Genomic DNA, 17913 nt, shown 5'->3' with positions numbered 1-17913 from the left:
TTTCGTTTCTCTTTCTAATTATGTTCAAACTCTATCAGATGGCCCATACCTCTTGGCATGTTTGACTTTTGTCTGCATGTTGTGGACATAGCCTACCCGACAGCTCGGTTTCTGGGAAGTTTACCATAGCTACCAGCTTGTGTTCCCATGGGCTCCAAGGTAAAACACCGATTACTTGTGGAAAATCAGTGAAGGTCCTGGTTCAAGAATGACTTAATAGTCTGTAAAGTAACTGTATGGGCAGAATGGTTGACCAAGTCTAGAAAACAAAACCCCCAAAATGTTCTGTATTGTGTGTACACTATTGGCGTTCGGTAGGGTAGCCTATATTACGCCCGTCTTTTATCTATCTAAGAAGTCAACAAACGTTGTGCTCCATCCAGAACACAGTGGGCTTCTAACCACCTTCCCTTCTCCTCGATCAGATGGTAATTGTTTGTGGAGGAAGGTTGCGGCAGTAAGAGCCAGAGGGAGCCAACCAACCATGAAGATCAATCTCTCAGTTTCGGTCTCATCAGAGAACTTTTTACTGAGCCCCGTTAGCTAATTATCCGTCAGTGCTGAGCGGCAGACCCTGGTCCCTTGTGCGCGAAGATGCACAGCAGGGGGTTGTGAAATTACCTGATAAAAACCCCAGCAGGTGAGTCTAATTCTCGACTTTCTGTGACAACCAGGTCTTTGAGAAAACATCTTCGGCATCCTAACTTATAACCTCACTAGGAGAGGATTGCGACACCTGCTGAAGCAAACTCCGTAGGCAAACTGCCTGCTAAAAAAGGTAGTTTCATATCTAAAACTACCATGCCACCAATGGTCAAGTGCAAGACATCTAGGCCAAATGACCTGTAGGCTAACTACCTAAAGATGTTTAAATGACATTCATATGAACATGACCTTATGGTCTCTCAACACGAGGCTAGATCACCTACCGTTGCGTCAAAACGGCCTGAAGGCTATTACGTCTATTCAGGCAAAAGACAATCCCAGACGAGGTGGGTGTAAACGATTTTTAAGCCAGACACCGGGGTGAAGTGCCCTAAGGCGAATAGAGGCTAGCTAGGAGGGTATGATCCTGCTTAAATCACGGCAACTAGGCTACATGTCTGAAATAAAACAATACTATCACCCACAATCGTCAATTTGCCCTGCTAGTAGGCTCAATATGGATCCATATTATCTCTGTCACTGGAATATTTATTAAAGACGGGCCGAGTATTTGCTGGTATGTCAATGCGTGGCAACTAAATAAGGTAGCCGTTTAAGTGATCACATAAACGGACGGGGATTAGGCTCCTGAAAGCGCCTGAGGAGATCCATAATTTTATGCGTGTACGTATTCTTATAGTGACGCATTAACGCATTAATTAATTGAAAACACGTTTTAAATAATGTTTAGTTTTCAAAGAAAACGTCCTGCTAGTTCAATGATGTCAATATGAATCTGTTATGCAACTTAGTGTGCTTTCTGGATAAATCCTGACTACGCACTCCGATTACAAGAAAGATACACAAAGGTATATACTTAACAACACTTCTTAGGGCAGGAACAAACCTTTCTCTAGTGGCACCGTCAACTCACTGAATGAAGGTACAATTTCTGCTTCGGCAAATGTTAGGTGCTCAGGTGGGCATTCTCTCTGTGTGAAGTTTGTTAGTTCACTTTGGTTAAGGGAAGAGTTTTTTGATACAGTGAACTCCAATAAAACATGCAGAACAACAGATGACTTCATTGCCCATGTCCCTGGCTAGGTAGGTGAGCACTTGGACTTGGTTCCTGGTCACCTTGATGGGGCTGGTCACTGTTCTGCCTTCGCAGGATGGACAAATGGGAAAATGCAGACAACCAAGTTGGACAGTGGACACTCCCTGTGTGTGTGTGTTCTAAGCGTTGCCTCTCCCTGCAAGTGTGTCATGCTCTTGGGAACGTTGTTCAAATTCAAGCTTTAGAAAGCAGCCATATTCTTCAAGTAAAAACTTGCCAAAATATTAACAAAAAGACAAGAATTCTATGATTTAAAATCTATTGGATGACCTATAAACATTAAGCACAGTTACCAAATCGATCAAAGTTCATACACCTAAAGCATTATTCAAGACCCTTGGCTGGACAGAAGGTGTAGGTTTTATATTGACCACCAAGGGTCATTGTTACCCACAAAAAGTTGTGTCTTTAGTGTTAGATGTCCATGAATTACACAAATCTTAACATTCATAAAAATAAACGCTTAAATACCAAAGAAGTATGATTAAAAAATATATATTCTTCTCTACCAAGTTCATATTTATCTATATTGAAAGTTCCATGCTACACACAAAGTTACAAGCTGAAGTTATTTGATTAGAAGAAAATGCACATCTGCCTAATATCTGACTTTTAGAACTGAACAGCTGTTCAATTTGCTAATTGCTAAGGCTAGTTGGTACGGAAAGTGTCTGTAATGTAGGTCCCAATGCATCCTTTTTTAATGTCCCTTGAGGGAGAGTAAATTCCTCAAAAGTAGTCTGACATTTACGACAACAAAATATTCTAGCATGTAAATATGCAACAGGATAAAGGGTTGAATACAAAGTTTGTCTTTGAAATTTGGAGAAGGACCCCCCAAATGTTTGAAATCCAGAATCATGTAGGACCCAGTAGTCTTTGATGGTCAGTTAGTACCCTACCCCACAGTGCAGACAAAGTGTAAATGCAGAGTAATGGCTGAACTGCCACGTCTAAGTAGAAACCACATGAATATGCAACTTTATATTTATCTGGTCTTATTTTTTGTTGCAAACCCCTCCCAAACGGAGCCTCGTTATCTCCTAATTAGTCATAAATATCTTCAGAGTCATGAGTCAGTTTGCCTGAGCGACCGATACTGTCTCACTGGGGAAATGCCTTTGAAGTGAGAAATAATTAGTTATGCAATGTAGATAATTAGCAATGTCCAGCGCATAAATAAACACTACTTTCATTGCACACAATTATGCCTGAGACAACTCTGGAATAGACTTCTCCCCTGAGTGGCAAGGCCCTGCACAACTCATGAGCTCCTGGCAAAATACAGAGAACTTTTAATGCCATCCGAGCGTAGATTCCACATTTGTTTTTTGCTGAGTGTTTTTAATCCTTCAGATGTGTTGCAGGGTGTGTGTGGGGGGATGTGTGTGATAACACTGAGTACAGTCTATATAAACTGACAGTTTATCAATATTTGTGAATGTTGTCTACTCTAAACAGACCCATACGCGTGTGTATGCACACATGTGCTGTGAACTCTGGTTGTCAATTGTACACCAATTGTAACCTTGACTATGGATGACTTGTCTCTCTGTATTTACTAGCAGTACACATGAAGTCAACAATGTATTTTTGCACTGCTCTCAGCCTTGTGTGTGCTTTGCCACGTGCTGTGTGTCATTCATTTCCCCAAATGTGTTCCGTAAAACCGGTTAGCATAATTAGCCTGTTGTGGGAGAGGCGGTGGAGGAAAGAATGAAAGGGGGGGGTAGCTATGGTGGTCCTGAGTGATTTGGTAGACAAGCCTTCATCCCTTGTCCTCGGAGACCCTTTGCTCTCATCACCATTCCTCTCCTTCAAGGGCAGCCAGAGTTGAGTGACAAGGCTTAATGCGTATCTCCCCTGAATTAGATTTGATCCTCCGGGCTCTATAACGTGGGCCCGCCTTGCTTGAGAAGAGTAGCTGGAATTACACTTTGTTTTTTTCCTCCTCCCCACCCCTCTGTCGCTCTCTCCTCTTCTTCCCTTTCTCTGTCACAAATAAACAGGACTCGCCTCACAGAGTACCGCATTATTTGCAGCATTGTGAGGGGATATGAGTCACAAGGAAAGGGGACAAATGTCCATGGTGAAGATAAGGGATGTTTTTTGGGGAAGGGGATAAGGGTAGGTAGGGATTAAGGTGAGAGGACATTGGGGTGGTGGATTTAGGGGGTAAGATTAAGTCTGTAACACCCTCTGTCGTGAACAACTCATTTTGTAAGGATTATGGAGTAATAAGGCCCCAGCTTCAAATTCTTCTTGCTGTGACTTTTTCGCTCAGCCTTCAACCACCCATGTTTTTTTCGAGCAAAATCTGCGAGTAGATGGAGATAGGAGATTTCTGACAAGAAACCCTGGAGCTTAGCCGTAAGTGGAAAAGAATGAGAACAGAGACTCCTCCTCTCATTCTGTTTCACGTAGTTCAGTGCGCTATCCAAGACGCATGGATATCGAATCACATGGCTCAGCTATTTCAACACATTAGCCATTTTTCAATTGTCTACACAAGCTACAATCACACGTTCTGTCACAGGGGTTGAGTTAAGAAATTGGGCTACCCTGCCGCGTAACAGAAACGGGTGATAGATGTAACCAAGTTTAATTGGTCAAGCTCACTCCTCCATATGACTCCCACCCTTGCTATTGAAGCTTTTTGGTTTCGTACAATTGTGTCAGAGGATAGAAGAAGCAATTTCGAACAAGCAATACAATGACAGCTGTGACAGTCGCCTGCCCTATGTGCTCAACGGGTTCAGCAAGGATGACATGCATCTACATGAACTTGGACATTGCCAAAAGGCTCACAAAGATACTGACCAGCTCTTGTTCAAACCATAAAACGGAAGGTGCAGTACAGTGGTCACCCCATCCAGACAAATTGGTCTTCCGTGGGGGTCAGATACCTATTCAAACCCTCAGATAACTTGAGACATCTGTTTATGATGATGGACCCCCCCCCAAAAAGCACTGTTTGATGTTTGTAAAGAAACCACTAAGGTAGAGTATCAGCAGCCATCTTGATGTGTAGTAAATACCAAACAGCATACTTAAAGATTGTAATCAAAGGCAACAGGCACCACCAGGGCAGCCATATCCATTACAAAACCAACATGATCCTGGCTGGAATCACCTCCAGAGAGGAGTGCACCGATCTTTAGCTCCGGACCGCTTTCCATGCAAGGTGGGATATTATTCTCATTGGCTGACTGAGCATTTTATCATGATAATATCACTTATCTGCAATGGCGTGTTTTGAGTGCAAGTTTATTCAGGTGAATTCAAGCGCTTCTGCCTCTTCCTAATCTCTGCCACTCCATTGCTAATGGCAGGGACATGTACTGACAGTAGACTGTGTCACATCAGAGGACAAGTTTTTAAAGCATAAATCTGTCAAATTAGTTAAATAAGGGAGAACTTTTTACATTTGGATTAGTGATGAGAGATTTGGAAATCACTGTGTGCCATTTGAAAAGGCTGTCTACATGTATCAGAATTCATCTGAGTTTTAGAGTTCTCTTACTATTCTAGAGGCAGTCAAATTATAGTTTTTCTCAATTGCTTTGGCTCATTTTTGGAAACAGTCTTACCATTCTCTAAACTATAAGTGCAATTGTCACAACTGTTTAATGGGACATCACAACCTTTTTGCATGTCTGCAAAAGGTAGTTTCTCACCCAAAACAATTAATTCATACATCAAAACCTACCTATTGCGTCATTGAATTGGCAAATGACACCTGAATGAAACGTTTTCTTGTCATTATGTGAGCCGTACTGGTCAAAATGGTTGGATGTTTTTTCACCATGACAGGAAATGTTTGTTGTATACAAATTTCATTTTTATGAAACTTTTTTGTTCACACTGACTGCTTATAGTACTATTCAATAGTGTTTGGTTTGTCTAGCTGAATGCTATTGTGTATCACAGTGAGCTTTTTGGATACCAATTTCAACTGTAGCTACAAGTTTACTGGGAACAGTCCAATACTGTATAATACAGTAGGCTAGTACACAGACAAATGTATGTATACAGTACATTTGTTTTTGGAGCCATTTAGCAGACTCTCTTTTCCAGACCGACTTACAGTAAGTACAGGGGCGTTCCCCCCGAGGCAAGTTGGGTGAAATGCCTTGCCCAAGAATGCAACGTCATTTTCCTCAGCCTTGAATCGAACCGGCAACCTTCCGTTTAATAGCCTATTCCCTAACCGCTCAGCCATCTGACCCCCTGCAAACAGAAAATTCACATTTGCATTTTTACACGCCTCACATTTAAAGTCATAGGCCTATATAGTAAACAGAAAACTGCCACAAAATTACATCCATGCAACAAGATAAATGATACAAATGTTGTGATTGTTAAGATTGCGGTTGCTTGTCCACCTATGGCCAAGTCTCAGCTCCCTGGCAGTCAACAAGGTTTTTGGCCTGGTTAGAATGTCCTGGTACTTGGTAGAATATATTAGGCCATTGATTAACAAGAGCCCTTGGCCCGCTCCCAGCAAAACAGCCCCAAGCCTCAATGATCCACCACCATATTTGATGTTTGGTATGAAATGCTTTTCCTTGTATTCATCCCTCATTTTGACACCAAACACGCCAATGGTGCACACAGCCAAAATTCAATTTTGGTCTCATCTGACCATAGCACCCTGTTCCAGTCATAGTTCCAATTACGTTTGGCAAACTCCAGACGCTTGAATTTGATATTTGCTCTCAGTAAGGGTGGCAATAATTTTGGGCCTGACTGCAATTCCACATGAACATGGAAAACTATTAGTATATTTTACGGCTAATTATTTTGTTAATAGGTGAGAGCAAAGAGCTGAGGCAAAAGATGCTGTTTCACACGTTGATGGCTCCTGAATTAAGACATTTCACACTGAAAGGAAAGTGTCACCAGGCTGCCATACATAACGTGAACAGACAACCAGCTCTGGGTGGATGTCAGCTAAATTTAGCTTGAAATAGACTACTCTTTATAAAACATGTAATTTTCCTTTCTAGAAATGTTCCTTTTCAAAACGACCTGACGTAGCTTGCTCAATTAAACTGCTTCAAACATGTTTTATTGAATACTCACAAGGTAAAATCAAGAAGAAAAAAAACATCCTTTGATGTGCCATTTTACGGAAACTACCTTTTACTGAAATAAAAGCATGAAATGACAGGCTAATGGTTTTAGTTTGTCTTTGTGATTTATCCAACATCATCTTTAAACGGCCTTCCTTGAGTGCAGGATGGACTACCATCAACTTCCCTAGTTCAGCTGCTAGCATTTACTCTGACAACTGCGGAAAGACGCCTTTGGAATCCTTAATGAGTCATGTTTATTAAAGAGCCTGAAAATGGCCTTCACAATTTCCTTGTAACATACAGAGACACTGTAAAAGCAAAGTATATTTTTCTGGATATATTGACCCACTATCCTCTGCAGAGGGGAAGATTAGTACGACATACATGAAGTAGCAACAGTAGAGCTCTGCTAGCTGGTGGGAAATCAACCATTGTTTTCCACAATATTCCAAATTATGCACTTCAGAGTCCAAGTTCAATGTAAGATGTTGTGACTAAGCAATATGTTGAATTGTATGCATACTACATATGCAATTGTACATATTTTGTAAGCGAAACTGTAGTACGTACTAAAAGAAAAAGCGATTTTGGGCGCAGCATGAATATCTAATTGAACTTGATCAAACACAAGGAAAATAGGCTCCTTCATACTGCTGTTACCGATACAGTCATATCAAATCAGTGATGTCATAAGTAAGGGAATGAGTTTGTACGGTTGTTTACGTATGTTTACGCCATTCCCCCGACGTTCTTCCTCCTTGTCTACCCTCCGCAACTCTGGGTGGTAGAAATGGACCGTAGCAGACCACCTGGCACACCACCCATTTCTTATTCTCCCCCGTTTCCGCCCTCCTTACCCAGGAGGCTGTGCAGCACTCCCTATCGGCTGCACACAGACTGGGGGCATCAATCACTGCTCCATCAACGCCTGGCGCCAGAGCAAGGCTCCTAAAGGCCGATAAGCAGCCTCCGCACCGGAGAATGGAGAGAGAGAGAGAGAGACAACGTGGAAGGGAAGGAGGGAGGGAGGGAGGGAAGAGGGATGTAGCTGGGCATTTTCAGAGAGAACAGAAGGAGGGCATCAGTTCCCTTGGGTGGACGGGTGGGTGCATGGAGCAGGGTGGAAGGCGAGGGAGGGGGTGGGGGGTTGAAACTATTCTCTGCAGCCAAATCGTCTGGGTTGACAGGTGTGGATTGATTAGCGGGTGTTTGACTGAGTTAAATATGGAGGCGGATCCCTAAAACAAAGGAAAGGTGCTACATCTGTCCAAGTTGTAGTCGTAAAATAATTGTGCTGGTACCCGCTTAGGCACCTGTGGGTACCATAGCTGTTTATATTCTGTTGCTTTATCTTGTGTTTCACCCTGATCACCTTCCCAGTTTCACATAGACCCAGGTACATATGCATGGGTTCCTTCTAAATATAACTACATCTGATGCTTGTTTTGCTACTTCAAGGCAGGAAAAGCCTTTGTAAGTTTAGCGAACGTAGCCATTTTTGCTAGAGTTTGAAAGCATTAAAACTAAAATATCCCACCCCCTCCATTCAACGCCACTCCTCCAAAACATGTGAACGTGCTGCCTGCCTGCCGGGAGGTAGGCAGACAGACAAGTACCCCGTCCAATAATTGCATTCGGTCCAAATGCCGTCCAATCATTAGTGCCGGTCCAACCTTAATGATTGGTCATGTTTTTACTGTCCTCCAAGGCCGACAAATACTTCATTTACTCACTTTATTTTATCGTCACACCTTTAGATTTATTGGTTGCTATCTGGATATGAAATGTATTTCAGCATATATGTCAAAGTGCATCTCCACAACGTTACCTACCCTGCATTTAATTTGTGTTAAACTATCACTTCTGAGTAGTTTTCATGTGTTTTACATGGGTTCTGGGGAGGATTACTTGTCAATGAATGGAATGAATCAACATGTGTTTGCATACATCATTTAAATTTCAACCGGCATCCATTAATTCTATGTTGATATAAATGTTTCAAGGTCGTCATTGATTGCAGACAACTTAATTAAACTGAGTCACTAGGACACAAGAATTGATTACATTTGTCTGACATGCTGGAAATGAGAGAAGTGGAAATCAAAGCAACTTGTCTGACAGGGATGTTTGCTTAGTATAATATTTGTATTATCTAATTAGTATAATTTTCCAATGGATAGCATTAATATGTGCATTACACAGTATAAGGGGCAATTCTGATGCAAGAAACAAGGTATATTCCAGCATACATTTGTTATAAGTTTATGGTCTAGAGTACATCACAACACTTTTTAGCTTTCCACAAATCATAACAGTTTTTTGCTATGTTGTAACATATATTTAGCTTATATGTGGACAAGCAAACTAACATTCACCACAACCCACACTTAATCTACCTTCCAACTGTATTTTAACACAGTTAATCAAAGTTTTCAAAAGTTATTTGGTTCGACAGGCAGGAAAAGGGTACATAAACGCAAACACAAACGTGCAATGCTGGAGAGCATCTGTGTGAAAAGGAAATTGCTATTTTTATTGAAACCTTGCGATTTCTCATCAGTGGTATGGGAAGTGTGAGGGCACGTCACCACAGTTCCTCAGGTCTGATCACAGGGAATGTTGTGCGTTCTGGCTTGACATGTTCCCGTCATGTCAAATCTTCTCTGTCAAAACACAACTTGTATGTTATTAATCATTTTTGGCATGGTGTGAAAAACATCTACACAACTCAATATCTTCAATATAGGGAACCTAAAATAAATGTGTAATGATACTGTTTGTCCCAGGTCGGCTACGGTATTCAATGTAAAAAAATAGAATAAAAAAAACTTTCAGGTGTATATCACAATTACGATGGAAGGGGTGTATAATCTTGAAACAGACATTTCTACACACAGAATCCATGGAATCACGATCCAATTTGCATAATGTTCCATCTCTTTTTTACTAACTAACACCTCGACTAGTGAGCATGCTCCCAGCAGTGGTGTTCGTGCATGTCCTACACAGGATTCCAACAAGCCAGCCCTGGTCCGATTATTTCTTAATTTTGCAATGAGAAAGTTAATCTAATGAGCATTATCGGACTCTAATGAGAAATATAATTAGTCAGATGGGAAGATTATCTCTGTGTAATTACAGTAGCTGTCTCCGTCCGCTTCAATTAAAATGATGGGAGGGAGAAGCTTATGGGGCCTTGATAGACAAATGGAGGGATGAGAAAGAGGGTGGTAGGGGAGGGGGGAGGGTTGGAGGTATGGACCCAGCATGACAAGAAAATGTCATATTTGGAGTGTTTACACGTCAAGGCAGAACATTATGAATACACAAGAGAAAGCAGTGCACACAGTGCACACAAGCACATGGATTTACAGCCAATGATATTCAATAATTGAATCCGCTTTTTTCTCACTGTGACAAATGGACAAATGGATTTCAAACCGTCTTCTTCAGTTCGGGTTAGTGTGTTTGTGCGATGATGACACACATGGCCCATCAGAAGTGAGCAGACAACCCACCTCACACCCACCTCCACCATTCCCTTTCTCCAGCTGAAAGTGTTTACTTTTCTAGTTAACAACGGAAAGGGCCTTTGGTCAGAGAACAGTTGATACACTTAAGCCTTTCTTTACACATGCTGTGAGAGGGCTCGGATCTCTATTTACTGAAAAGACAGAAGTATGTGCAGTTCTTGAGCAATTTATTCTAATTGAATGGTTCTTTATTGCCACTTGAGTTGCAATTCTTTTGTCCTATTGAGTTGTTCACCCGTCGTTTGTTTGACCAAGGGGTCAATTAAATTAACCATCAGCCTTTTCTAATTGTGTACTACAGGATTAGTAGGTACTCCTTGCTACATGGTAAACAAGCTTAGAAATGTGATTTGTTCGCCAGTAGGGGGTTGTATGTGTCCAGTGCATAACCGCTTGAGTCAAAAGTGTTTTTGATGAGCAAATTGAAAAGCTTGAGTCACTGAGAAGAGTCAAGCCTTGCCATCACTAATCCGTCAGTTAAAGGGAAGGATGTGTGTAGCCTAAGGCAGCATCAGGTTGTCATCAGACCAGTGCTAAAAGGTTCTGAAGGTCTTCCGCGTATTTAGGCTCCTCTAACGTGAGTCTCCAGGGTGATGATGATGCTGGTGGTGAAGATGATGACATGAATGTTAGGTGAAAGACACAGGCACAAATTCCAATGTTACCAGGACTTGCTGATGTGCAGCATACAAAATATCCCTGGATCATTAGCATGCTGGTTTGGCTCGTGGATATAAACCTCTCACAAGAGGCGATATGAATATTAATACAACTCCCCATCTCCTCATCCTCGTAGTGGCTTTGAAGTTTAATGTTATTAGCGCCATCGCTGTTCGCAATGAAAGACCACAATGGCGGAGTAATTACACAGCAATTATCGGTTTGTAATGGAAACGAAAACATTGTTTTCAAGCTGAGCCCGCCTACTTAATTGGTTCTGAGTACAAAGGTAGAGCTGAAAAGCAGGTATACACGCTGACCGTCTCGGAGGACAAAATGTTGCGGGGACACCGCTGTTTATTGTTGTTTTTTTGGTTATGTAATATTGCCTCAAAGCGACATTTTGTGAATCCGTATGCGCGTTTTGAAGGTGGTGGCACAATGAGTGTTTTTTGATCAGCCAGCTTTTTGGCATGATAGTTTACACGGCTCAGTTTGCAGAGACATCTCATGTAGGCAAGCATTTAAAAACAGCATAAACAATACTTTTTGAGTCCTATTGCTAATCTACTTTGAAAATGTACGCTTTATATAGTAAACAACAACTTCCAAGAAGTAGACAAACTGTAACTAAAGGATAGAAACCAACCAGCTAGATAAGCAGCTAATCTTATGTGCGGACTTCGTTTTCTGATCTTTAAACCATTAGAGGACAAACGATCAATATGCTGATTAATCATAATGGGAGAGGCTCTGTGATATAATCTCTTTATCTAAACACAATTGACTCAGGTAGACGAAAAACACGGACTAGCCTTGAGCCATCAAAGGGTGAGTTTTGGATCCATAATAACATATTAACAGGGGTTCACACAAACCATTAGCTGATACACTCTCACACACGTGCAGACACAATCCCGCCTGTCAATAATGATGATGCTGTTAATTTAATGGGTTGGGGGTAGGGTCTATTCTCGTGCCACTTACCTCTACTTACTAGCGCTATGAAGACTGATGGACACATGAATGCGTGACAGATTCTCAAACACATACACACACACACACCCACAACATCAACTGCACTCATACATACTCAACAAAGCCAGCCTCCAATGAACTGCCCCCTCCCTTCTCCCCTCCACCCCTACCATGCATGCACTCACACTCATTCTCCCATCAGCCTGTTCACCTCAGCGGCCTGTTAGCCCGGTTGACCCTGGCAGTCATCCACCTGTCATCTAGCACTTCCCTCATACACCCCAAACCTGTTTATTCCACTCATTAGGCCACACGAAGTGGCCCGGGCTCTGACTGATCCCTGGCTTGACGGCACAGCGATCGATGGAGCTCCAGGGTTACGGCCAGAATGGTAATGTTTGGACTAGCGCACTGACGGACGCATCCATCGGCCTGGACGGGGAGAGGGGGAGGAATCGATGGCAGCTTTGCTGAGCATAGATAAGAGGCCTGACTCCTCACCTACCCTCGGACCCCCCTCTGATCACTGTCCTCCCACCTCCCATTGACAGGGATGTGCTCGTTGTAGTGTGAAGCTGGTTTGGGGCTGACCAAGTTTGTTGGTAACCGTGTGGGTTCTTGCTCATTTAAGCCACCTCTGCCTCTGAAGCACCAAACAAGTGGAATGTATAAAGAATGAATTGTTATTACATAATTTACATAACATGTCAGACATTTAGTAGCCGCTACGTTTTAGTGGGGTGCTTTTATCTAAAGTGACAAACAAATGGCGCATATAAATCAGATCCTCAAAGACCAGAAGTGCATAGTTCTAAGAGTATTTCAGTAATTTAATGCATAAAATCTTAAGTGCAACATTGTCAAAGATTGCAAAAGCGGTTAGGTTATAGACAGTGCCACAACAGTATCTCAAATACAATATGCAGCAAAGTTTTTTTTCAGGTACCACAGAAAGTAATGTAAGGCTAAGTGTACCTTGCATCAAATTAAAGTTTGACAAATGCCTCAATACCACATTCCTAGAATAACCCTCGAAAGTTGAACATTTTTAACTGCTTTATTTAAACGGCAGTACAATCTGACCAGTCATGCAGAGTCAGTGGGCGAAAAAAAGTTTCAGGACTCATTAGTATCGTTCGGCCACCTTTTAACTACTTTTCATCTGCCTGGAAACACCGATGGGGGTTGATTGACAAAGCGTTAATTAGCCAATCAGGCAGTAAGGGGGACCTGGCACCTGTGTGGTCAGAGGCAGTGCAATTATCCTCCTCCTGGCTCCCAAGCTCCCCATTAGAACCAATCTGTTAGCGATGGAGAGCCTAATAGCCCAGTAATAGGACAAGCGCTCTAGAGTCTATCTTAATGAAAATCACTGGACCTTCCTCTGTGGGTGTCCCTCCTGTGGCTTGGCCATGGGCTGAGATGGCCTCTTTCTTTGCTGGTGTTTGGTTGTGTTGCTCAAGTTGGATGGATACAGTGCATGTGTGTGGCTTCTCTGACTGCAAAACGATGGTCAGATGCTACTGGAGACAGTTAGGTAGTCAGACAGTCCAAATGACCCCATTCCTTTTTTGGACGTTATGACAGGTTTGATTGACGTTTTGTTGCTTTGACTTCCTTGTCCTGTTAGAGGAAAGACATTAGCATAGATGCCTCCATAGAACACCTCTCCCTGCCTCTTCTACTTAAACAGACTGCTACAGATGTTTTGACAGTGAGCACTGCCCTTTCCTCCTCAAACCCAGACCTAACGCACACACACACACACAACTGACGAGCACCCATTCTAAAGCTGTTGTACTTGATTTGCTGAGAGGGGATTGAAATGACACCACCAAATCTTACATCCCACTCCCCTCTCCCCTCCTTCTCCTGCCTCGGCAGCTATGACATGCTCAATCCCATTCACTGTCGGCTGGAGTAGACGTGCAATGTCCAGTGAATATTTATACGAATATGATAGCAGGGCACAATCAGTTCATGTCCTTATCCCTCACAACCTTTCCCTTTCTGACACATCACGGCCTGCATTGGATGTTTGAAGCTACTTACGTTAACACCAACATGACAGCAAAATAAAATGTAATTGTCATCAATGTTCTGAATTATTTTATTATAGTTTCATTTAGTGTATATGGAGCATTTAGTCTACTTCAAATTATTCAACTTGCAAATTTGAACAATTTCGAAAAGGCTGTTGTATGCACAAGCTTTACCAAATACATTTTACTACAAAATGATTCAAGATTTGACAGCACTGTACATGCTGTTATTGTGGTATAAGCGTAGACCTCAGGTTGGACTTTATAATTGCAAACTCTCCAGTGGCCATTTGACCTGCAAACTTTAGAGATTAATTAATAATTTGATCAAGAAAACCAATTTGTCCAACCAATGTCACACCCCTTCTGTTTTGTCTCCGACTTACAAATGACAAATCCTGTAATGGACATGTGCAGTATGCTATTACATATGTTGCTTTGCTTGAGAACAATATTTAAACAGTTTCAATGCGAAGCAAATGTTATGGATTTTTAATCATCTGTTCAGTGAGGAAACATGACAATTAGTATGCATAACCCTCCAAATTAGTATAATTTACATTTTCTTTATAATACTTGTCACGCGTGAATGCAACACGTTTTTCGGTGCACATGTTTGAATGTTAACATATGGGATGGGATATTCATAACACAACTCAAATAACTCAATAACATTACAGATAAGATATAAAGAGAGGGGCTTATTTATGTGAAAAATCATTTTGACAATTAAACAATTTCTCTATCTTTTGATTGTCCACCTATCCTTCTTTGACTTATGTCTGTATTCAGTGCACAGCAGGTCAGGCAGTGCGCAAGGATCAGTCTTGTTTCCTCATAACATCAAACAGTGGCAGTATCAAATGCTGAATGTTCATTTTCCATCTGTGTTTTATGCAGCACACTATTTTGCAGTGGTAAAAACATCAAATGTCTTTAAATTTTTCTTTATATTTCCATGCATAAGCTGTCGGTTTGGGGATACCACACTCTAAGGAAGGGGAACTACGGAAACAGTTGATGTTCTTCCGAAATTGTCACCTTCAGTGACCAAATGGCAAAAGATCAGGTTGCCCTTCTTGCTATGTGCCATCATGTATTCTGCTTCTTTCCCTGAGGAATTGGTTTTAGCCTGTCCCTGTGCTTCCATATGCAGTGTTTCACTCGTGCACCAGCCCGCCAGATGGGCAGCACTCTTTAATTCATGAGGGAACAGAAACTTTGATCTTAGTAGAGTCCAAGCTTGTCAAGCGCTACAGTATACGGATACAACTCTCAAATGTGCATCTGTGTAGGGTTCCATGGGGCCATTTCCAGCTCCTCTTTAGAAACTAAATCAAATAACCTAGTTATTAATTCCCCCATTGTGTATAGATTGGATTTAGCATTTTTAGCAAGAAAGTGAGAAGCAGCATTTCTGAGTTGTTTTTCCGAGATGTTTTCCAACTGCTTTGTCATTCACCTTAAAAGGGTCTCAAACTCTTTTGACAAATTTAATTCAACAAGCTCCAGTCGGTCAAAAACTACTTTTGGTAACCTTCCCCCTCCGCTGAAGAAACTAATATCCACAGTTCTCACTCGGGATTATTACAGTTGTCTTCTAAGACAGCCAAGGTCAGACGACCTCCTCGACCATTTCCTCAGTTGTGTTTATTAGGTGTTTTCTGGTTTTGTCGTCTAACCAACCGTCTCTCTCTTCACTTCCTGGGTGCTCTCGGTAAACCCAGGTGTCCGCGAGTCGAAAATGTTGACAGACAGGTTCCATTACTTTATCTGTGAGAGAATTCAGCCAGTGGAGGAGCAGTGGAGAACCAAAGGTGTGGGTGAGGGAATCATCAATCTCACTTGGGTTGTTAGCAGTTGACAGGAACAGGTGGCATTTCCCTGACACGTGGCACTCGCTCCTGATAATCCCTCATCTTTGCTGGGCTGACAGTGAGAAAATGAACATTCTCAAAAGAGCCTACATTGAAGGCCCTTCCCTGCCTACCAAAACAACGGCTTCTTGTATGTGCGGTTTAATGATTAGATGTTCTGTGTTTGTATGGGCCAACTGTACCGACTGTACTTTCACAAAGGTTTAGGATGACTTAAATTGTCCAACCAATCCATGCACAGGGACCTATACCAAAAACAATGACTTGAGGAAATGTATTTTGGAGAAACAATGACTACTACGCCATCTGATGCATCTGTGATTCTGGCACAATCTGCGTAGTACGAGCAAAGAATATCAAACAAGAAAAAATAATGAAATACTTGAGCATGTGTAGACATAAATTAATGGAGCGTGTTATTGTTTTTTTTGTTCCCTTATTTTCATACGCTGGAAGAAAAGATGCTGAAGATGCCATGGAAAAGTGACAGATTGGAACGCCCAAGGGGTGCAGCAGTGCTGTTGTGATGCAATGACTTCTGGTGATTGTCTGACAAAGAACTCTTTCAAATTGTCATTGTTATGCTCCTATTTACTATTCATTTTGTATATATTTGAGCCTGATCAGTTGGGAGTGAATAGTTGAAGTCATTATTTAGAGGTTGGATGAACAGGCTTAACCATTTGAACCTAAGTTTACCATGCAACACGGAATCACTGAGAGCAAGGCAAGAAACTGGCTGAGTCTGAGGAAACAAATAATTATTTATTGTTTCAGTTTGCCAGGCTGCATTACTGACCGTATCTTGGATTACCATTTATCTATAGGCCTATATACCAGTTCTAAAAACACAGGCCATGACCTGCCATTACACAGGTTGCGGCTCTCTAAAACAATATGGCTAATGGATTTGCTTTGTTTCTCTTACTTTTTGTTGAGGATCTCTGCTGATCTGCGGAATCTATTCCAATGGATTAAAGTTTGAAACGTGAAATATGCTGAAACGCATTAACAGGACGGAATAATTTCATTGAATTTAAATCATTTCACCTACCACTGCATGTAGGATTTATGCTTTGTAGAGGCTTAGCCTCGCCAAAAGTAATGTTGGCTTATGTGGTAAGCGGATTCAGTCAGATGTCTGAAAACAAATGTTTGTAATACCTGGTGCTTCTCTGTGGCTCATTGAATGTGTGCGTTTGTGTGTGTGTGTTATATTTTACCTCCTTAAGAATGAATCTGAAAGTACCGCACTGTGCTCATACAAAACCACAACATCCCTTTGAAGACTAAAACATCCCAAAACTGCACACACACACACTCAAATTGGAATTTCGGAAAGAATCATCACAATCAACTACAATCACAGTGACGAGGAGAGGCCCTTAAAAACGCCATCTCACTCTCTTGTTTCTCTGATACACTGAAGTACACACCAGACCCACTACCTCTCCCTCCCCTCTCTGCACCCTAGTCTTCCATCACATCCCCTCCCTCTCTCCCTCCCTCACACCCATCTCCCACTCGTAATAGAATTTGATCCGTGGGGAGCGAACAGGGGCTGATGGTCCATACTGATGTCAGACTTTAGCCCTCTCCGCCAGATTGCTGTCTCCTCCTCTCACTCCTGGGTGGTGGTGGTGGTGGGGGGGGGGGGGGGGCTGAAGGGATGAGGAGAGGAGGGAGGGTGATGAACTGTATCCCTCATCATCTAACCTCTCCTCCGGCGGCTAAATCACCAGGATTCCAGGCGCGGTGGAGAGGTGAGAGGGGGCGAGCCGTATGCAGGCTCGGGGTTACAAAAGCATTTATTTGTCTGCTCGCCCCAGCCGACTTGTGCCACTGCTGTTACCACGCTACCTAGCCTGTGCAACTACATATGGCAGACTGTCTGTCTGCATGATCTTTTGGTTGACCTTCTTGATAATACAGAAAGTAAACACCATGACATTCAATACTAACACAATAATTAAGTACTTTTAT

General features: G+C 42.1%; 1 long non-coding RNA gene across 1 annotated transcript; it reads left to right on the top strand.

Annotated features, from left to right (window-relative positions):
- The first annotated feature begins 3 nt into the window (after positions 1-3).
- On the top strand, positions 4-17051 carry LOC146258733 (uncharacterized). The gene is made up of 3 exons (XR_014729805.1): positions 4-159; positions 426-640; positions 16392-17051. It is a non-coding gene; the product is annotated as an uncharacterized LOC146258733 (long non-coding RNA).
- Positions 17052-17913: the final 862 nt, after the last annotated feature.

The sequence above is a fragment of the Hypomesus nipponensis genome, chromosome 14 (genome assembly GCF_054491055.1).
Source record: "Hypomesus nipponensis isolate SF chromosome 14, ASM5449105v1, whole genome shotgun sequence".
Taxonomy (NCBI): domain Eukaryota; kingdom Metazoa; phylum Chordata; class Actinopteri; order Osmeriformes; family Osmeridae; genus Hypomesus; species Hypomesus nipponensis.
Note: the sequence above shows the minus strand (reverse complement) of the source record. Positions and strands in the feature narration are given on the sequence as shown.